General features: G+C 43.8%; 1 long non-coding RNA gene across 1 annotated transcript; it reads left to right on the top strand.

The window, feature by feature from the left end:
* Positions 1–8,137: 8,137 nt before the first annotated feature.
* LOC123327731 lies at positions 8,138–18,559 on the top strand. Its single transcript, XR_006542433.2, has 2 exons — positions 8,138–12,421; positions 18,400–18,559. It is a non-coding gene; the product is annotated as an uncharacterized LOC123327731 (long non-coding RNA).
* Positions 18,560–19,902: the final 1,343 nt, after the last annotated feature.

Genomic DNA, 19,902 nt, shown 5'->3' with positions numbered 1-19,902 from the left:
ACTTTTTATACAGTGTGAATATTTTCAACATCAGATGCCTGGAGGAGGTGAAGCAGTATCTCATTTAGCTGGACCTCTGGTGCTGCTGCTAAGTCGCTTCAGTCGTGTCCGACTCTGTGCAACCCCATAGATGGCAGCCCACCAGGCTCCCCCATCCCTGGGATTCTCCAGGCAAGAATACTGGAGTGGGTTGCCATTTCCTTCTCCAATGCATGAAAATGAAAAGTGAAAGTGAAGTCGCTCAGTTGTGTCCGACTCTTAGTGACTTCATGGACTGCAGCCTACCAGGCTCCTCCGTCCATGGGATTTTCCAGGCAAGAGTACTGGAGTGGGGTGCCATTGCCTTCTCCGATTGGGCTCCTAAGTTATTGCTAAGACCCAGGCATAGCTAATTACTTTTTGTTGGACTGCTTTCAGTCTTGCCTTCACACAGATTAGAAAATGATATCTTTCCCAGATGTGCTCAGGGACCTCTGGTAAACCCAGCTATATTGGAATTGGTGACTGTTGGTTGTATCCATTCATTACTGAGGTCCTGCTCTGGTCTGAGTGGGCTTGCTCACTAAGCTGTTTCAGTTGCATTGAACTTAACTGAGACTGTAGAGAACTCTCTCTTTCGGAATCTGTTCAGGCACAAAAAGCTTTGAAATAAGTAGTCCCAATGGAACATAATTAACCTTGTGATTAACCAGTTCATCTGAAAAAAAATTCACCCTAGGACCCATTAATTTCACTCTTGTAGGTGCTCTCTTTCTTTGTCTTAAGGCTTATTTCTTTGTGAGTCTCCTTTTTAAATGTAGCTACTCCTGAGAGAGGGCACAGCTTTGCCTTTATCAGCCTACACCTGATACTGTTCATTACTTTGGCAGGGTTATATGACAGGCAGCCGCATGGCATCAGGCAGAAGAGTGAAACAGAAAAAGTGCAGAGAAGCGTCAGAGACAAACTATTGCCTCACAGATCTTCCCATGCCTGGTCTGCCTCCGTAATTCGATGAGTATTCAACCTAGAAAAACAAAAAAAAACAAGGCTTTTGAAAACCTTTACAAACAACATCCTGTTTAACAGTGATCCCATCATTCTTCTGATTGCTTGAGCTTATAATCTTCGACTCTAAGGTGTAGAGTTGTTTACTCCTTTCTTTCCACTCCCCAAACCTAGTCAGTTATCAAGTTGCATCACATTTCTCTTTGCATGGTCTCTTTTGCTTACCCCTTCCTTTGAATTCCAACTTTTAGCATTATAGCTCAGACCCTTGTCACTTGCCTGAATTACTAAGTGAAATGTTGCTCAGAGTGACCATGGATCATAAATTCCACTGAGATGTGTAATTCCCAAATGAGGTTAGGCACCCCTGAATGGCCTCTTGTTCACAAGCATTGTTTCATTCACTTCAACTGTAAATTCAGGGCCACTTCCTAGTGAAGGGCACTTTCTGAAGGAAGAACAGGAAAATATGCTGAATGGGGTCAGGGAGCAGCTATAAGATTTGGAGAGCTCCACCCTCAGTACAGGAGAAGGCAATGGCACCCCACTCCAGTACTCTTGCGTGGAAAATCCCATGGATGGAGGAGCCTGGTGGGCTGCAGTCCATGGGGTCGCTAAGAGTCAGGCACGACTGAGCGCCTTCACTTTCACTTTTCACTTTTATGCATTGGAGAAGGAAATAGCAACCCACTCCAGTGTTCTTGCCTGGAGAATCCCAGGGACGGGAGAGCCTGGTGGGCTGCCGTCTATGGGGTCACACAGAGTCTGACACGACTGAAGCGACTTAGCAGCAGCAGCACCCTCAGTACAGAAGAGAAAGGAAGAGAGCAGGAAGCTCTAAGTACTACTGAGCAAGGAACTCAGAAACATGGTTTTGATAGCATTTAAGGCTCTGGATCCTCTGAACCTTGTTGTTGCCCTTTTAATTCCCCCTTAAAAATACCTAGAAGAACCTGCATGCTTCATTTTGAAGATGAAAGAGAAAGGGGGCAAAAGCATGTTACTGGTTAGTATTTAGAAGGTTGCCATTTAGGTAAATCTGTATGCTTAATGTTTATATATGCAGAAACCATTTCTGCAAGGAAACACCAAAAGCTGGAAACTGGGCTCCAGGGAGGAAAACTGAGGCTGAGAGGTAGGAAAGTAGAGAGACTCATTTTTTACTCTGTATTGAATGTTGTAACATGTTAACAAAACATATTTTCAAAATTAATAATAAAGTAGGGAGAAAACAGTATAGAGGTACATGCTCCTCCTAAAGCTCTTCTGTGTGGAATGAGAACTGCAGAATGAAAGATAAACTCCCTGGGGGACCCTGAAAAGAAAGAATGAGGTGTGTTGGAAATCTGTGATTCAAGATTAACCCCAAACTGGGAGGTTAAGCAACAGAAGACCTGGCTCTTTACAAAAAAAAAAAAAAAAGTAAAAATCTCCCTCCAGTTAATTTTGCAAATAGCAACCTGACCACAACTTTCCTGAAGCATACTATTCCTCACATCATGTTCCTGCTCAAAGGCCTTCAGTGGTTTTGAAGCTTCCAAAGGTTTCAATGGTGAGTGGGTCCCAAATACTATTGAGTTTTTTTCTCGTTTCCTTTAGATGATTCTAATGTATAGGCAGAGCTGAGAATCATTGTCCTGATCTAAAAGTAACCTAAAAGTCCAAAGTCAGTAGGTGATGTCAAGGAGAACACCGTTTTAGGGCTTAGCATGTGGGAGGAGATGCAGGCACTTCAAGTTCGGCCTCAGCCTTCCGCAGACCCACCTTGCAGTGGATTTGTGTGGAGAGTTCCTGTGGAGAAGGACTAGACCAGCACATGGACAACTGATAGCATCCTTGTGAGACCCAGATTGGATTCTGAATACAAATTCTAAATAAAGTTAAGAAAAAGAGATATAGCTATGTTCAGATATATATAGGTAAGAGATAGGTTCAGGCTTAAGTCTGGCACAAAAATGTACAAATCTAATGCATGGTAGACGCATACCACTTTCTCGAACTGTTTTTAAAATCTCCCTGGACAAAAGGTGAGTAAACCAGGTTCAGAGTCCAATAAAAAGCTTGTGATGAGAGAGATGTCCATTCTCCAGAATCTACCTGATGAAACAACCATAGGAAATAGCCAAGAAGAGAGTTCGTGTCGGCTCTGCCACTGCCTGGTGATGTGGCGGTGGTCTCTCAGATTCTCTTGGCTCCAGTGTCTCCATCTGTGCTGTGAGAGGAGTTGTTCTGTGCACCTCAGCTCTCCATGATTCTCTGAGGAGCACTGTGCTACCTCATTACTGGTTGTGACTGTAGGGTCTGTACACATCGCCAGGCTTTGCATTCCACCTCTGCCACTCCCCTGCTGAGTGTGTGACCTTGGCCAAGTTTATTGACCTTTCTAAACTTCAGTTTCTTCATCTGTAAAAATGAGATATTAGTATTTATTTCATAGTGATGTTGTGAAGATTTAATGAGGAATGCACATAAAACACTTAACACAGTGCCTGGTAATAAATAATGATGGTCATTATTCTTGATATAGAATCAGAAGGCACCATCGAGTAAGATAGAGATCAGCCAGGCCCATACTTGTGTTAGAGAGGAGGAAGCTAGCTCAGAGAGTCTGAGTCGCTCAAGGTCATAAATTTCACCTTATGTGCTTAGGGATTGGGACATGAGGGTGAGTCCTAGCAATAGTATTTAAGCACCAAGACTCCCATCAGGGGTGCCCACAGTAGTCAGTCTTTGAATGTGGCAGAATTAAGGAACATTGCAGGTACAGTCTGTACCAGGTTTAAAATAAGCAAAATTCAGTAGGAACAACAGAAAAAACGTGTTAAAGGTACTTTTTAAGTTGCCACTACCGAATATCTTGAAGAGAAAGGATTAAAAAGGAAAATACATTTCAAATACAAAAGGCATACTTTGCCACTTAAACTGAATAAAGTTACAGACACTTTAAATCTGACCCTCTTTTATGGGGCGTGTGAGACAATTGGCCTTAAATTAGCAGCTAGTAGTTGAGACTAGTTCCACCATGAAACTTCCTTGCTACCCACTCTGCAGAGGCAGATACATCTCGCTGAAATCTTTCAAGCCAACTGGAGAAAACAGGGAACAAAGACTTGGACCCTCCCCCCTCCCCATTTGTCCATTGCCTGCTGTGTGTGACCTTAGCCAAATCACCCAATTTGAACCAGGTGAGTAGCCTGCTAAGAAGAGAGCCTGCAGGTGATCAAGAGCATGGACGCTGAGGTCAGAACCTCAGGTTGAATCCTGGCTCCATGTCTCACCAGCTTTGTAACCCTGGACATGTCCTTTAGCCTTGCTGTGCTATGGTTTCCTCATTTATGAGATGAGACTACTAACAACACCAAGTCACCAGATTGCTTTGAGGAGTAAACAAGTGAATGCCAAGTGTGTGGCAAATAGCTAATACCCAGTACATTGTGGGTACTACTAAAACTTCTGTAATGACATGGAGGAAATTTTTTAGAAGCTAGAAGAGGGGTTCTTCTGGAACAGGCATCTGTATTGGGAAGATGACTTGGTGAACAAGCTTGGAGCAAGGGAGCTCACAGGACCAGGGTGAGAACTGTTGATATTTGCTCTTAGAGGAGGAGAGTATATATCTCCTTTGGGGAGAGAAGTCCCTTCTAGATCCAGAATCCTATATTCTAATTCTATCCAGGCTCTTCTGTTAACTAGATTTCTGAAATCCATTTTATATCTGAGACATGGGAGAACACTATGTTTTTGACCCCAGATGTGGTTAATTTTCCAACGGAAGGACTTACTTTACCACCTGATTTGTTACAGGAGCCAAATTATTTAGCAACAAAAGCAGTTTAAAAACTGTTGAAGCACTACATGTCATAGCCAGCGTGTTGCACAAAGTATGGTTATTTTCTTTATGCGTGTGTTTATTCACTCATTTACAAATATTTGCTGATCGCCCACCATGTGCTGGGCACTGTTTTGAGTCCTGGGGGAAAAGCAGTGAACAAAAAGTCCCTGTTTTTATAAATCTCACATCTTCCTGAGGAAGACGGATTTCTATGATAATATAGGTAATGATTAGTGTGGCAAAGAAAAGTAAAGCAGGATAAAGGGATAGAATGGATGTGGGGACTAATGTTATTAAGTAAAATAGGCAGGGAAGTTGTCTGTAAGGAGAGAGTGGAAACTTGGAGAGAGGGAATGCGCTATTCCAGTGATCTAGACAGTAGTGGCGGCAAGTGTGAGGCGCTGAGGTAATGAGTGAAGCAGCAAAGAAAACCAGTGTGTCAGAAGCAGAGTGAGCAAAGGGGAAGGTGGTCAAGAGGCAGTTGGAGCAGAGGGATGCACCCAATCACGTGGGCCCAAAAGCCACTGGCAGGAGCTCCAGCTTCTATTCAGTGGCCAGAAGACACTGGAGGGTCTTGAGCAAGTTAGTAATAGGATCTGATCTGTGTTTTTAAAAGATTCTGACTGTCATGTGGAGAAAAGACTAGGAAAGATCAAGGGCAAAAGCAGAGAACTCGGGCCACTGAGGAGGCCACAGTCCTAGCAGGCATGTTGGTGGCTGGCAGGGGGTAGAGGATGGGCTGAGGAGCATTCCTTTTGGGAGGTACTTTGATGGGAGAACCAGCCATCTGCTACAAGAAGATGGTCTGGGGCATGCCATGAGTGTGGTGCCTGTTAGATCGACATCCACATGGTCACAATGAATGGTGGTTGACTATGTCAGTCCTGAGTTGCAGATACAGTGAGAACCCTGACACTAAATAAGATCACATAAAAAATTAAGAGGAGGGGGACCTTCCAAGGCTTAGATCACCTAGAGTTGGGAGAGAGAAGGAAGATCCTGCAGAGAGGAGGGAGTGGGAGCAAGCAACCAGTGAGGTGGCAGGAGAACAGGAGTGAGTTCTCCAGTCAAATGGAGGCCATGGTTCAGGACAGGCAGGGATCACCTGTGCCCAGTGCTGTGGTGAGGAGGGTAAACCAAGCCTGAATCCCTGTAACATTAAGCTCACCAAGCCCATTCCATGTGAGAGAGGCCTCCCTTCTACCCACTTCAGAGACCAGATTACAAAAGGTCACTGGGGCTCCCAGTGGGTAAACCTTTGTCTCACCATGTCCAGGGAGCTTCTTTGGCTCCAGGCTTTTTAATGACAACTGTAATTGATGAGAAGAAATGAGCTCACCCCCCTGTGTGTTCAACTATCTGCAGTTTACTAAAAGTTCAGTTCAGTCGCTCAGTCGTGTCCGACTCTTTGTGACCCCATGAATCACAGCACGCCAGGCCTCCCTGTCCATCACCAACTCCCAGAGTTCACGCAGACTCATGTCCATCGAGCCAGTGATGCCATCCAGCCATCTCATCCTCTGTCGTCCCCTTCTCCTCCTGCCCCCAATCCCTCCCAGCATCAGAGTCTTTTCCAATGAGTCAACTCTTCGCATGAGGTGGCCAAAGTACTGGAGTTTCAGCTTTAGCATCATTCCTTCCAAAGTTAATCCCCCCCAAAAAATTATCGCAACTACAAAAATCTGATATGTGGTGGGGTTCTGGTGTTAACTCTAGTCCTTCCTCTCTGTGGAATTGTGAGATTTTATCCAGGAGACTGACAGAAATACCCTGACCCTGCCTGGATCCAGTTCTTGAGTGTGTGCTGATCTTTTCTGTAATCATGTGCCAGTTTTCATCAGAATAGTCACAGCTGGGTGGATGTATTCATGACAGAGAATTCCCATTCTGTTTGCAAGAGTTCAAAACCCTCTCTTTATGTCCACCTTCCTCAGTTGCACTTATTCTTGTTCCTAATCTGCTGCTTCACAGACCCATGTGGTGCCGGAACTTAAGGAGGTCTGCTTTCTTCTGTGTGCCCTTTGTGGGCTAGCCTGCCACCTCTCCTGAATGGCTGCTCTCTCCCTGCAGTGTGACAGTGGGAGGGCTGACAGGGCCCACCTGATTTCTGGCAGGGGAAGAGCAACTTCTAAAGCAAGTTGCTATAGTTACCAAGTCTTCCCCAGTGCATAGCAGTTGCTGACTCTGTGCTCCTTTTTTTTTTTTTGCATTGCTCTATCAGACACTCTCCGTGGTACAGCAGCTTGGGGTTTTGTTAATAATCATTTCATGCCCACTTAACACGTGGGCCACGCACAGAGTGAGATGCACAGGGACTCTATTATGGGGAGCACACACGTACACCCACATGCCCATACATGCATATTTCAAGTTTGACATGCCTTAAATCACAGATGCTTTCAACCAGGATTTCTTGCACTGAATCCATTTTGGAAGGCTTTCTACGATGATAGCATATTGTATATGAAATCATTTCATACATTCCAGAGAAATGTTTGTTTCTATGTTTCTGAACACAAATTATGTGCGTGGAAAGTTTCCCCAATTCTCTTCTCAGTAATTATCTATTTTCTATCTCTAGGAGAAAAAAATAATGAAAGTTGATTGTAGATTAAATGATTCATTTGTGAGCATTTTTGAAAGTTAATGTTTCAAATCAGACCCATTGTTGAGCATTTTCCATTATTTGTGCACGATGGTAATTACTAGAAATGGTGACATTTGGAGCCTAATTGAGCTCCTGTCTTTTCTGGCACAAATGTTCTAAGTAGAAATTCAGAAAACTTATGTGGTGGGTGATGAAGATTATATGACCATTATAGAGCCTTTCCCTTTACCCAACTCGCAAGGAAAACACAGACCCAGACCCTTAACTGGAAGTGGAGTTAGTTAGCCTCTCAAGACTGCCGTGCTGCCAGGGCTGTGTGTGCTCCTGGACCTCCCCTCCCAGGCTCCCCAGCCCCGTCCTCTCCTGTCCTTCCCAGGCTTCCTTGCCTGGCAGGGCACATGTGCTGCTAAAAGTGCACAGGCAACCGGCCCACCCTCTGAGCTGACAGATTCTTGGCTTTGTATTGTGCTCAGGTTGCACTGTGAAGTGAGGCGTTGGTGGCAGCCCTGGCTCTTTGGCTCATCATTCATGTGTCCCCTCCCCCTGCAGCTTCCCTGATGGCTCAGCTGGTAAAGAATCTGCCTGCAATGTGGGAGACCTGGGTTCAACCCCTGGGTTGGGAAGATCCCCTGGAAAAGGGAATGGCTACCCACTCCAGTATTCTTGCCTGGAGAATTCCATGGACTGTATAGTCCATGGGGTTACAAAGAGTCAGACATGACTGAGCAACTTTCACTTTTCACCTCTCCTCTGGCAGATTGACTTAGGGATCACTTCCTCTATCTGAAGGTGAAGCCTTTACCTGTCCCGATTCTTAGGTATGCCAGCTGGGCCACCCACAAGGAAGGTCAGCCAGGGGACTGCATAAACCCAGACATGCAAAAGTGACTGCAAGGGGGAAAAAAGCAGCTGTGTCTCTCTTCCACAGGGGTGAGTGTCTGTGTCTGGCAGGTGGGCTTCTGAGTCTGGCGGCTGGGTTTCAGTGAGCTATTTCTTACGGGAGGTGAAAAAACAGGTGTGATGTTGAATTTCCAAGATAGGTTTCTCCAAAGACAAGCCTGGGTAAGAGTGACCCTAGCAGGGGAGGGGAGGCACCTGCAGTGGCTAGCACCCTGAAAGTTCCAGGCTCCTCTGTCCATGGAATTCTCCAGGCAAGAATACTGGAGGGGTAGCCATTCCTTTCTCCAGGGGATCTTCCCAACCCAGAGATTGAACCTAGGTCTCCTGCATTACAGGCAAATTCTTTACCATCTGAGCCACTAGGGAAGCCTGAAAGTCGCAAGGGATGGAGTAAATCCATTCAGCCTCTGTCACCCCCTCACCCAGCCCCTAGCCATCAGAAGGCTGACCCTCTTTCCCCCAGACTTGTACTCTGCAAGCAGAATGGGGTCCCTCTGTCACTCCCATCCAGGTTGCATGCCCTCCCTATTTTTACCAGCTCACTAGGCTACTTGAAGCTAGTTCCACACTGTCTGCCGATAGTCCCCCAGCCCCCAGGAAGGCCCCATGTGAGACCCAAATTTCAAAGCACTTCAGGCCCTCGGGAGGAAGAAAAGGAAAAGACTAAATCAGTCTCCTCAAACTCTTATTCCTGTCTCCTGCACCCAGGAAGACCATCAGTGTCTGCTCAGGGTCCCCCTCCCTGCTCTGCAGCCTGGAGCTCTCTTCAGGCAGCTGACTGCATCACATGTTGGACTCAACTCCTTTATTTCTCTTCTCAGGGATGGCTGCCCTGTGTTGCCTGTTTTTCAGTGTCTGAAAACCATTGTTTCATATACCTTGCCTGTTTTAATAGGGCTTTAAAGCAGGGGGACAAATAAGGACCTCACTGTGGTCAGAAGCAAAATCCTCTTCTTCATGAAACACATTCTTTTCCATTGGATTCCGTGACCTGACATTCTCTTGCTTTGACTCCTGCTCTCTAGGAGCTCCTCTTAAGTCTTCCTGGCAGGCTCGTGCTCCCCAGGCTGCCATTAACTGTTGGAGCTCCTCCCTCATCCACCACCCTCTTCTCTCCTCCCACTCTCTAACTGCTCCCTGGACAAGCTTGTCCAGGCCCAGGGATTTGGTAACCACTCATATCACAAATGAGGTTCCTAGTCCAGAGCTCCTGTCACAAAAGCCCAACTGCCTCTGAATACACAACCTGACTGCCCCCTCAAATTACATGTATCTGAAATGTACTAATTACCTTTTCTCAAACTTGATCCTCCTCTTATTGTATAACCAGTTATGAAGGCAAAACCCATATATCTTCCTTGACACTTGCTTCTCTCTCACCCCATATCAAATCCACCAAGTCTTTGTTAATCCTTCTTTAGAAAGATCTCTAATACCTCTTCCCTCTTCCTCATCTGCACACCATGGTCTAAAGTGGTAACTCCTAACTGACCTTCACCATTTCTTCCTATTTTATTATCTGCTACAGGAAATAGTGATTTTTTTTATACTGTAAATCTCCTTTAAATACTTTAAAGACTTCCATTGCTCTCCCCATCTGGCCCCTCTCTAGCTTTGGCTCACAGCACCCCTGTCAGTCTCCCCTTCCCACTCTCACTGGCCTTCTTCCAGTCCTCAGAAGCCACACTGCCTCCTGCCACTGCTGTTGCCTGCCCAGAACAGCCTTCGCTCACTTTGCCTGCTACTCCTCCAGAGTCAGGGCAGCCTGACTAGATCAGGGCCCCTGTTACATACTCTCACGGTTCCACCTACCTCCTTTTCCTGGCACTTGGCACAGTTATAACTTTACTTTTATTGGTTAATTCTGTGATCAGTGTTGATCTTCTGCCTAGACTTGATAAGTTCCATGATGGTTTTTAAATCTCCCCCCGCCCTCCACTACCATTTTCCCAGCGCTAATGCTCAGGGTTTGGACTCCGGGGTATTCTGCAAGGTGCTTGAGTGCAATGGTGAGCGCCCAGAATGCAGGAGGAGCTGCCTAGCTTCCTCGCCTGGGGAGGGCCTCAGCAGGAAAGTCACAGACCAGGGGTAGAGGGACCACAGCTGTCCACAAAGAGGAAGAGCGGACAAGCACCCTGGGGAGTATCATGGTCTGGGCGCGGGTTGGAAAAGAATTTCCAGACATGAGACAGAATGAGAGGGAAATAATATTTATTAGAATGGGAGTCACTGTTAGCGGGCCAGCTCAATGGAGAACCAATATTTAACAGGAGTCCTTAGTCCACTTTTATAGCCAGGGTACAAGGAGTGGGATATGGGGTCTTGTGGGTCATTTGCTGTTTGGATGAGGCATGTATACTTGGTAGGGGTAAGAGTAAGGCAAATACCTTCTCCCTATGGGGTAGGAAGGGAGACAGGGTATACTGCTCAGGAGGACCTGAAATTCATTAATAGTTATAACTTGGGGGAGGGAAGGACGATAAGGGTTTGGTTTCTCTGTTCCTGCATTCCAAGACCCTCCTGGGTTTTATCGGCACTTTCGTCCTTGGATCACCACAGGGAGGCCAGGGCACCACAAAGTACTGTGTTTCAGACGCTGATGGTATGTTTCTGCTGCATGACAGAACTAAGCTTTCAAGGTGATACACTCAACTTTGTCTTCCCAATATTTTAATAAAACCTTTAGACTAAAAAGAAAAAAAGAGAGAAAGAAAAGGCCAGGCTTGACAGCTGGAGCCATCACCTCAAAGACTCGCAGAGGAGGCTGCCACTGTGAGCTGCAGGCACGTGGCTGGCACGGGGCAACACCGACCAGCTGCAAGTGCCCTGGCTGCGATTCCTCCTGAGTGACAGCACCTCTCCGGCCCCGCCCTCTCTCTTCCTCTGCTCTGTCACTGGTCCTCTTGGGAGAGAAGCACCAAGGCAAGCACCTGGTCTGAACCGGCCCAAGCCTGAGACTGAGAAACCACACACAGGCCCTGGGTAACCGGGGGTCCATTGCAAGAAATGAGCCACACGGTTTGTGCAGAGCCGGGGGTTCTTTGCATTTTCTCCTTGATGCCACAGCCCAGCAGGCTTTTGCTAAGGGAGAGCTGCAGGCCCTCTGAGTGAGGTGGGGTTGACCTCACTGCACAGGGTGCTTTCTGACAGCAGGCAGGCTCAGGGTGTTTCTGCAACAACAAAGAACATGACTGCCTCTTTAAAAGGTGCTAGGCAAGGACCTTACACTTCAGAGAATATTTCAGCAAGCAGACACGTTAAATGTGGCTACAAGAGGGGAGGGAGGGGGTGTATGTTATAATGAAGGCCCCAGAGGGAGCATTATTAGCTGTGCTCTTACAGCAGATGGCATTTGTTCTTAAAGAATGCATCAATTCCTGACTCTGCCTTGGAATCTGAAAACCAGCACCACCACCACCTCCCTCCAACCCCCCAGCTGTGAGGTTTTCAGGAATGGAGAAGACTGAGGTGGAAGTCTAGCAAGGAGAAGGAGCCCTCCTGGGACAGCCATTCCCGGAGCCCAGTTGGCTGCCCTTCCTCCTCTGAACCTAGCAGGGGAAGCACAGCCTCAGCCCTGAGGGGAGTGCCAGTCAGCCACAGCCCTCTTTCCCAGCCCTGGAGCCTGGCCTAATGCCACTGAAATTGCAAAGGCATTTGAAGCATACCTCCGTGGCTTGCAGCTCCTCACTTCTCTTTGGGAATTTTCAACGTGGACGAGATGGTAACCCTGGTGCAGAGGTGTGTGTGTGTGTGTATGGTGTAATGTAACTATAGTTTGGGGGCATGGTGCCTGGTAGGGAGGACCTGGGAAGAACAGTTGAATGAATGTCATTACTACACATTCCTGTCCTCACTGGACAAAAAAATTACAAAGGTTTGGGAATCAGATTGTGTAATCAATATCATATTTACTATTCGACCAAGTTACTTAAGCTCCCGGAACCTGTTTCCACATCTACAAAGTATGAATAAATGATATCTATCTCACGGGGCTTGTCTTAGGAGTCGGTCTGTGAGGAAGACATCTGTGTGCAGAAAGTTCCTGGGAGAATGCTTTCGTGGGCCAACACGTGGAGGGGAAGGCAAGGAGCAAGGTAAGTAGGGTGAGAAATTAGGACCCTCAGCCCCAAGATCTCAGCTGGTTTCACAGGGAGCACCAATGGTTGGCCTTTCAGAGCTGTACCACCTTGAGTCAAGAGGGCCAGGCCTTCATACCTCACCCAGATCCTGCATCAACCAGCCGCAGGATGCTACAGTAAGGAAAGTGACCCAAATCTGCCTAGCCCTCGCTACCAGCTGAGGAGGACCTGGGCAGTGAACTGTAGCAACTACTAAAGGTGTAGACATAGCATCTATATAATAAGGTAAGAAACATTAATAAGCAAAACCTAACAGGTTCATCTTTTCCCAGCCTCATCATTGAAAAAAGTAGCCTTGTGTTATTAAAGTTCTGAGCTGGCCTCCTGAAATTCAAAACCCCACAGGGGAGAGAGAAAGCTTTTATGTTTCAAACTCATTGAGTAATAAGATGACAGAGCATCTTTTGACTAATGAAGCAACTTCTGGCAAGCTCCTAGATAGCTTCTGGATGGGGACTGGTAGCCAGAAAGAAAAAAGCCTTGATTAGAAACTTGGAACTTTGAACCTTACTCTCCAACCTCCAAGAGGGAAGAGGAGCTGGAGTCAGTCATGTCCAACTCTTTTTGACAGTATGGACTGTAGCCCGCCAGGCTCCTCTGTCCATGGGATTCTCCAGGCAAGAATACTGGAGTGGATTGCTGTGCCCTCCTCCAGGGGATCTTCCCGACCCAGAGATCAAACCCAATAATCTTTATAATAAACTGTGTTACTAAGTACAGTATTTTCCTGAATTCTGAGTCATTCTAGCAAATTATCAAGCCTGGGATGAGGGTTGTGAAAAACCTCTGACTTTGTAGCCAAGTTGGACAGAAGTCTGAGTATCCTGGGAACCCAAGTCTGTGACTAGCATCTGAAATGAGGGCAGTTTCCAGGCCTAAATCCTTAAACCTGTGGAATTTGACCAACTCCGGGTAGTTAGTGTCAGAATTGAATTGTAGGGCACCTAGAAGGTGTTAGGGAGTTGGAGAAGTAGGGTTGGAAAAGAGTCCACGTATTTGGTGTCAGAAGGAAAAAAACCTCTCTCACATAAAACCCAGAACTAAAATTCTATCAGCATGATAAAGGGGACAGAGTGGAATGGAGGCCAAGAGGACGTGAGATTAAGGTAAAGTAAGGTGGGGATACATAAACAGTGGTTAATTGGGGGAAACTTGGTATATGCAGTAGAATTGAGGAACAGAGAAAAGAAAGTAGAGCAAATAGCAAATAGTCAACAACATGAATAGATCTTAAGGGCATTATGCCAGTTAGTCAGAGAAAGACAAATACTGTATGATCTCATTTGTATGTGGAATCTAAAGAAAAATGAACAGAGAACAGATTGGTGCTTGCCAGAGGCAGGTGAAATGAGTAAAGGTGGTCAAAGGTACAAGTATAAAATAAACCCTGGGGATATAGTGTATACTGTGGTGATTATAGAAAATAAATTAATAAATAGTGGAACTAGAACAGCAAAAAGGTTAAACTCACCAAAGGCAGAGAGTCACAGAGTATATTAAAAAACAAAATATGATACAAAAATATGTAGTCTACAAAATTTATAAAAAAATAAAGTCAATAATTAAAGTATGTTAAAAAATATATACTAGATAATTATAAACGAAAAGAAAACTGGAGTAGCAATATTAATATCTTACAAAATAAGGCAAAAAATACCACAGAGGACAGGTGGTAGACATCATATATGCACAAAAGGAATAATAGAAAACAAAAAAAGATCTGTCCACTACAAGCATATATATGCCTAGTAAGAAAGTTTTAAAGAATGGCAGAAAAAAATAGATGATCCCACGATGGGATTTTTTTCCAGTACAAACTGACAGATCTTTGGCAAGAGTGATCAAGAAAAAAAAAGAAGAAGATGACATAAATTTTAAAATATAGGATTAAAAAGAGAAATAACTATAATGGAGAGGTAGGATAAGCATGTGGACACATATCTACCACTAAATTTGAAGGTCTAGGTGAAAGAAATGAATTCACAGAAAAATATGAACCATTAAAATGGGTACAGGAAAAAACTGCTTGAACTACATCAGTTCAGTTCAGTTCAGTCGCTCAGTCATGTCCGACTCTTTGCAACCCCATGAACCGCAGCACGCCAGGCCTCCCTGTCCATCACCAACTCCCGGAGTCTACCCAAACCCATATCCATTGTGTCCGTGATGCCATCCAACCATCTCATCCTCCGCTGTCCCCTTCTCCTCCTGCCCTCAATCTTTCCCAGCATCAGAGTCTTTTCCAATGAGTCAGCTCTTCGCATCAGGTGACCAGTATTGGAGTTTCAGCTTCAACATCAGTCCCTCCAATGAACACCCAGGACTGATCTCCTTTAGGATGGACTGTTTGGATCTCCTTGCAGTCCAAGGGACTCTCAAGAGTCTTCTCCAACACCACAGTTCAAAAGCATCAATTCTTCAGTGCTCAGCTTTCTTTATAGTCCAACTCTCCCATCCATACATGACCACTGGAAAAACTATAGCCTTGACTAGATGGACCTTTGTTGACAAAGTAATGTCTCAGGTATTAAATTGAGAAGGTGGCTAAAGGTCTATTTTCCAAAAAACTCCAGGCTCATGCACCTTTCACCAAACTTTCAAGAAACAGATATTCCTATCTTATACAAATTGTATCAAAAAATAGGAAAAAATGAAAGCTGCCTCATTTGTTTCATGAATTTAGTCTTGATTGCAAAGACAGAAGACAAAGAAAATTATAGACTCATTTCACTATGAACATAGATACATAAGCAGAGAGTAAAATATTCACCGATACAGCAGTTTATTTAAAAGAATTATACATCAAAATCAAGTGAGGTTTATCCTGGGAATAAAAGGATGGCTCACCATCAGAAAACCAATCAATGTAATTCCCCACAGTCCACATATATAAAGGAAAATTATATAATTATCTCAGTCTCTGCAGGAAAAAGCTTTGGAAAAGAATCAATACTTATTTATGATTAAAAACTCTTAAACTAGAAAATGGAAGGAACATCCTTTAATTGATAAAGCTTACATAGCAAAATCTTAAAGCAAAGGCACACTTATGCATATTATGAAGAAATTCTAGATACAGTTCCTTTCAGATAGGGATCAGAACAATAGCCCAAAGACAAAAGTGAAGACTGCTGCTACTGTTAGTACTAATACCCCTTAATACTACTTTACAGAGGACTAGCAGTCCTGGATCCACTCCAGTGTTCTTGCCTTGAGAATCCCAGGGACGGGGGAGCCTGGTGGGCTGCCGTCTATGGGGTTGCACAGAGTCGGACACAACTGAACCTACTTAGCAGCAGCAGCGGCAGTCCTGGACAATATTGGGGGAAAATACGTATGTGTAATATTGAAAGGGAAGAGTTGAAACTTTCATTATTCTCTGTAGATATAATCATTTTTCTAGAAAAATAAATAGGAATTTACATTGTTAGCAGTACCAAAAATTTAGCACTACTACCGGATAAAGATCAACCTGTAAAAAAAAAATGGTATCTCTAACACCATATAATCAGAATTAAGATACCATTCGTAATAGAAACAAAAAAACCATAAAGTATACAGGAATTCTTTCTTGACCAAAGCTAAATGCTAACTCTATGAAAAAAATGTTGAAACTGTTAAAAACACCATCAGATCAGATCAGATCAGTCGCTAAGAGATTACCCATACTCTTGAATAATGTGATATGGTATTATAAAGATGTCAGTTATTCCTCAGAGTAAGTTATAAATCAAATACAATTTCAATTAACATTCCAGCTGAATTTTTTTTGAGGAATTTACTTAACTTTAACATTTATATGAAGAAAAAATTCATGACTAATCAACCTTAAAAAAGAGAGGAAAGATAGGGAGGGAGGGGCTAATTCTACTAGACACGGTACTACCAAACCAAATTATTATTTTTTTAAGTTTAGATTTGGAATAAAAACAGACAAACAGATCAAAGGAACAGAATGGAGAACTCAGGGACAAATCCAGGTGCATGCGAAAACTACAGGATAGAGGTAACAATCAGCAGGCAAAGGGCAGACTGTTGAGTAAAAATGCATTTGGAGATCTGGTTCATTTCCTAAAGAAAAATAAAACTGGATTCTACCCAATGCCATATCACTCACTGCTGAACTGGAGATAAGCTAAAAATGAAAATATAAAAGATAAAATTATAAAGTGGATCCAAGATAATACAGGAGCTATCTTCATGACCCAGGGAAGCAATCTTCATGACTTCATGAAGCAGGGAAAAACTTTTTAAGCATAACCTTAAAAGCACAGATCATGTTGCAAAAATAACAAACAACAAATAAATGAATTGGATTAACCCCAAATTAAATGTTACTCTTCAGTGAAAAAATTAATGGAGAGGTGGTAGAATGAGAGCAAACAGTTTCGAAGTCTAAACTAAATCTGGGATTGTAATTTAGCCAATACAAGAACCTTTGCAAATAAAAAGACAGAAGCCCCAGTAGAAAAATGGAAAAAAGATAGAAACAGGCATTTATAGCCAGCCCAGAAGATAATCATCTAACACTGGGCAATATATAGGCAGTGAAGCTTCAAATAATCAATAATCAGACAATGCAAATGAAAACAATGAGATATTACTTTAACTGGGGCTTCCCTGGTAGCTCAGCTGGTAAAGAATCTGCCTGCAATGCAGGAGACCCTGGTTTGATTCCTGGGTCAGGAAGATCTGCTGGAGAAGGGATCGGCTACCCACTCCAGTATTCTTGGGTTACCCTGGTTGGCTCAGCTGGTAAAGAATCCTCCCACAATGCAGGAGACCTGGGTTTGATCCCTGGGTTGGGAAGATCCCCTGGAGAAGGGCTTACTTTAACTAGCCTGCAAAAATATGAAGTTGGATAACGCCAGATATTTGTAAGAATGCAGGAAACCTTATGCACTGCTCAACAGAAGGAATGACTGGTTAATTTTTTCTGGAAAGAACAGAAAGAAGGTTTTCGGTCCTACTTATAAAAATGAAGCATATGCATTGCCTATGACCCATCAGCTCTCTCCTGGGTGTTTATCCCAAAGAAACTCTCACCAGATCCATGAGGAGATTGCTCATTACAGTATTGTCTGTGGGGCACTGGAAATGAACTCAGTGTCCCTCACAAGGACAGCAGAGGTAAAATGTGATGGGTACTGCCTGGGTTACTTTGCAGCAGTTATACTCATCCAGGTTACTTCCAGAGAACAAACTGGGTGGATATTCAAATCAGTGCGAACAAAGCAACTGAGCGTGTGCTATGGAACACAATATCACTCACTTAAATAAAAGTCCAAGTATACAAAACAACATAAAATTTATAGAGTGCAAAAATACATACATGGAAAATATTAGAATGTCTGCCTATGTGAATGTGATAGGAGGAAAAGTGGGTGTGGGTTATAAGGAAAGAGGAATAAATGTTTAAAATAAAATTAGCAAATAAGGAAATAGTATGTGGAACTCATAACCACTTGGGTAGATGTTATTTTAATAGACACATTGCTAGAGATGTTTCTGCTTAGTCATTGTCAATTTTGATTAATCTGCTTTGTGCAAAGATAAAAGGAAAAAATCACTATCACTTCCAATTGTTCCCATGATGCCTCAAGATATCTCATATGATGAAGCTTAAAGGGTAATTTTAAAAGCAAAATTATATGTCAACCAGTTTAATTGAGATATAATTCTAAAAAAATATCCAGTATCTAAGAGGGAAAGAAAGAAAAATCACCAAGCCAAATGATGATTAGACAGCCATCCCAGTATGGTGAAACATTTAAAACAGTTACTGTCATCTGTAGTTTTTCCTGTATATCTTTTATACAGTTCATGCTAAAATGCAAACTCATTTGCTCTCCTTTGGTCCTCTGCAGAAGGTGCTCACTGTTTATATGAACACCAACATGTTTGACTTCTGTTTTAATCACCTTCTGTTTTAGTCTTGCTCTCTCAAGACTCCTGTCTGGGACGAAGCCCTGGCCTCCTGGGAAGGCAGATCAGCCTCTACCCCCAACCGCCTGCGCTGACTGCTGATTTCTTGAAGGCTTTTTTTTGTCTCCACAGATCCATTAATAAAATGCAAATTGCTTTTGAAGGGAATTCTTAGTCTAAGCAGACTGGCCAATCATCTCTCATCTCATGTGTGTGCGGATTAGCTGGAAGGCAGCCAGCAGCTGGACAAACAGGGAGAGGAAGGGGGAGGATTAGGATGGAAGAAGAAAAACACATGTTTGCTTCCTTACGACTTTTTCAGAGGCTGGTCATCTCCCACTACGCTTCAGTGGCATTTGAAAGACTTGAGCCAAGTACATCGTCCACTGTGCTGACTTGACGGCTTAGCTGGGTCCGAACGAGGTTGATGTTCCTCTTTTCACAGATTCCTTGGGACCTTGCTTCATATCTTTCTTCCCTGAGGTGGGAGCTTGCTCAAGTCACACTAAGGTTTGATGGTGCTGAGGGGGACTCACGGGAACTATGGATTGGATTGGGATGTTATTCATGCATCTGGCATTCGGCTTGCTTCTCTGCAAGGGCTCAGCCCTGAGGAGAGATTTCAATTTGAGATGGACTGCTACCCAGCTCCTTTTTTCACCTTCTCTGCACATATATTTACTAGCATCTGGTCCTCCTTTCCAGACCTTTCTCTCTCTTTCCTGATTTTGCAATAATAAAATACATGACTCCCCTTTCTCTCACACTGTTGTTTTCTGCATCCACAAGAACTGGGGAGACCCTCCCAAGGCTTTCTCAGGGGTATGTGTGTGAAAAAAACAACTTGTGTTGATGTTTTTGCAGATTATTAACTCAATGTTTTATTTCACAGATAATATTTTTTTACTCTGTATAAACACATGTAGGAAAAATTTGACTTTTAGAATTCATCAGTTTTGAACATGAGTTCACTTTGCAGAGATGTGCTGGGTGGGGGTGGGAGTGGGGCTGGCTCTTGCCAGTTGCACATTTCTCTCCAACTCCATGCTCAGTAACATCACTTGAAACTGGCCACAGCAGAAGTATTTACACCTCATATATTGGCAAACACTACATATCAGGGCTTCTTGGTTTGCAGGGCTCCAAAAGTTACTTAACAGGGACTTGGAGAGAGAAGGTAGAAACCATGAAAAAGAGACTCTCATCTGGGGAGAATATGTCTCAAACTCTCACGTTATCACTGGGTGAGTCTTAATTGAGAAGAGAGATTTTCTGTTGGTAAGTGTGGCTGACAGGTTATTCTAATGATTGGAAACACTGGAGTCTGAAGCATAGACCAACCAAGCCCAATTCAAAGGACATCTGAGGATGAATTAGGTGAAATAAGTAAACACATTTAAAAACTGAAAGATGTGTTTAGTGAGCATAGAAGTATTTTGAAAATTTTATAGGATAGGTTCTTATATATTACAGTAATTTACAATTGATTTTATTATTTTGGCAAATGTGTA

This window comes from Bubalus bubalis, chromosome 10 (assembly GCF_019923935.1).
Source record: "Bubalus bubalis isolate 160015118507 breed Murrah chromosome 10, NDDB_SH_1, whole genome shotgun sequence".
NCBI lineage: Eukaryota > Metazoa > Chordata > Mammalia > Artiodactyla > Bovidae > Bubalus > Bubalus bubalis.
Note: the sequence above shows the minus strand (reverse complement) of the source record. Positions and strands in the feature narration are given on the sequence as shown.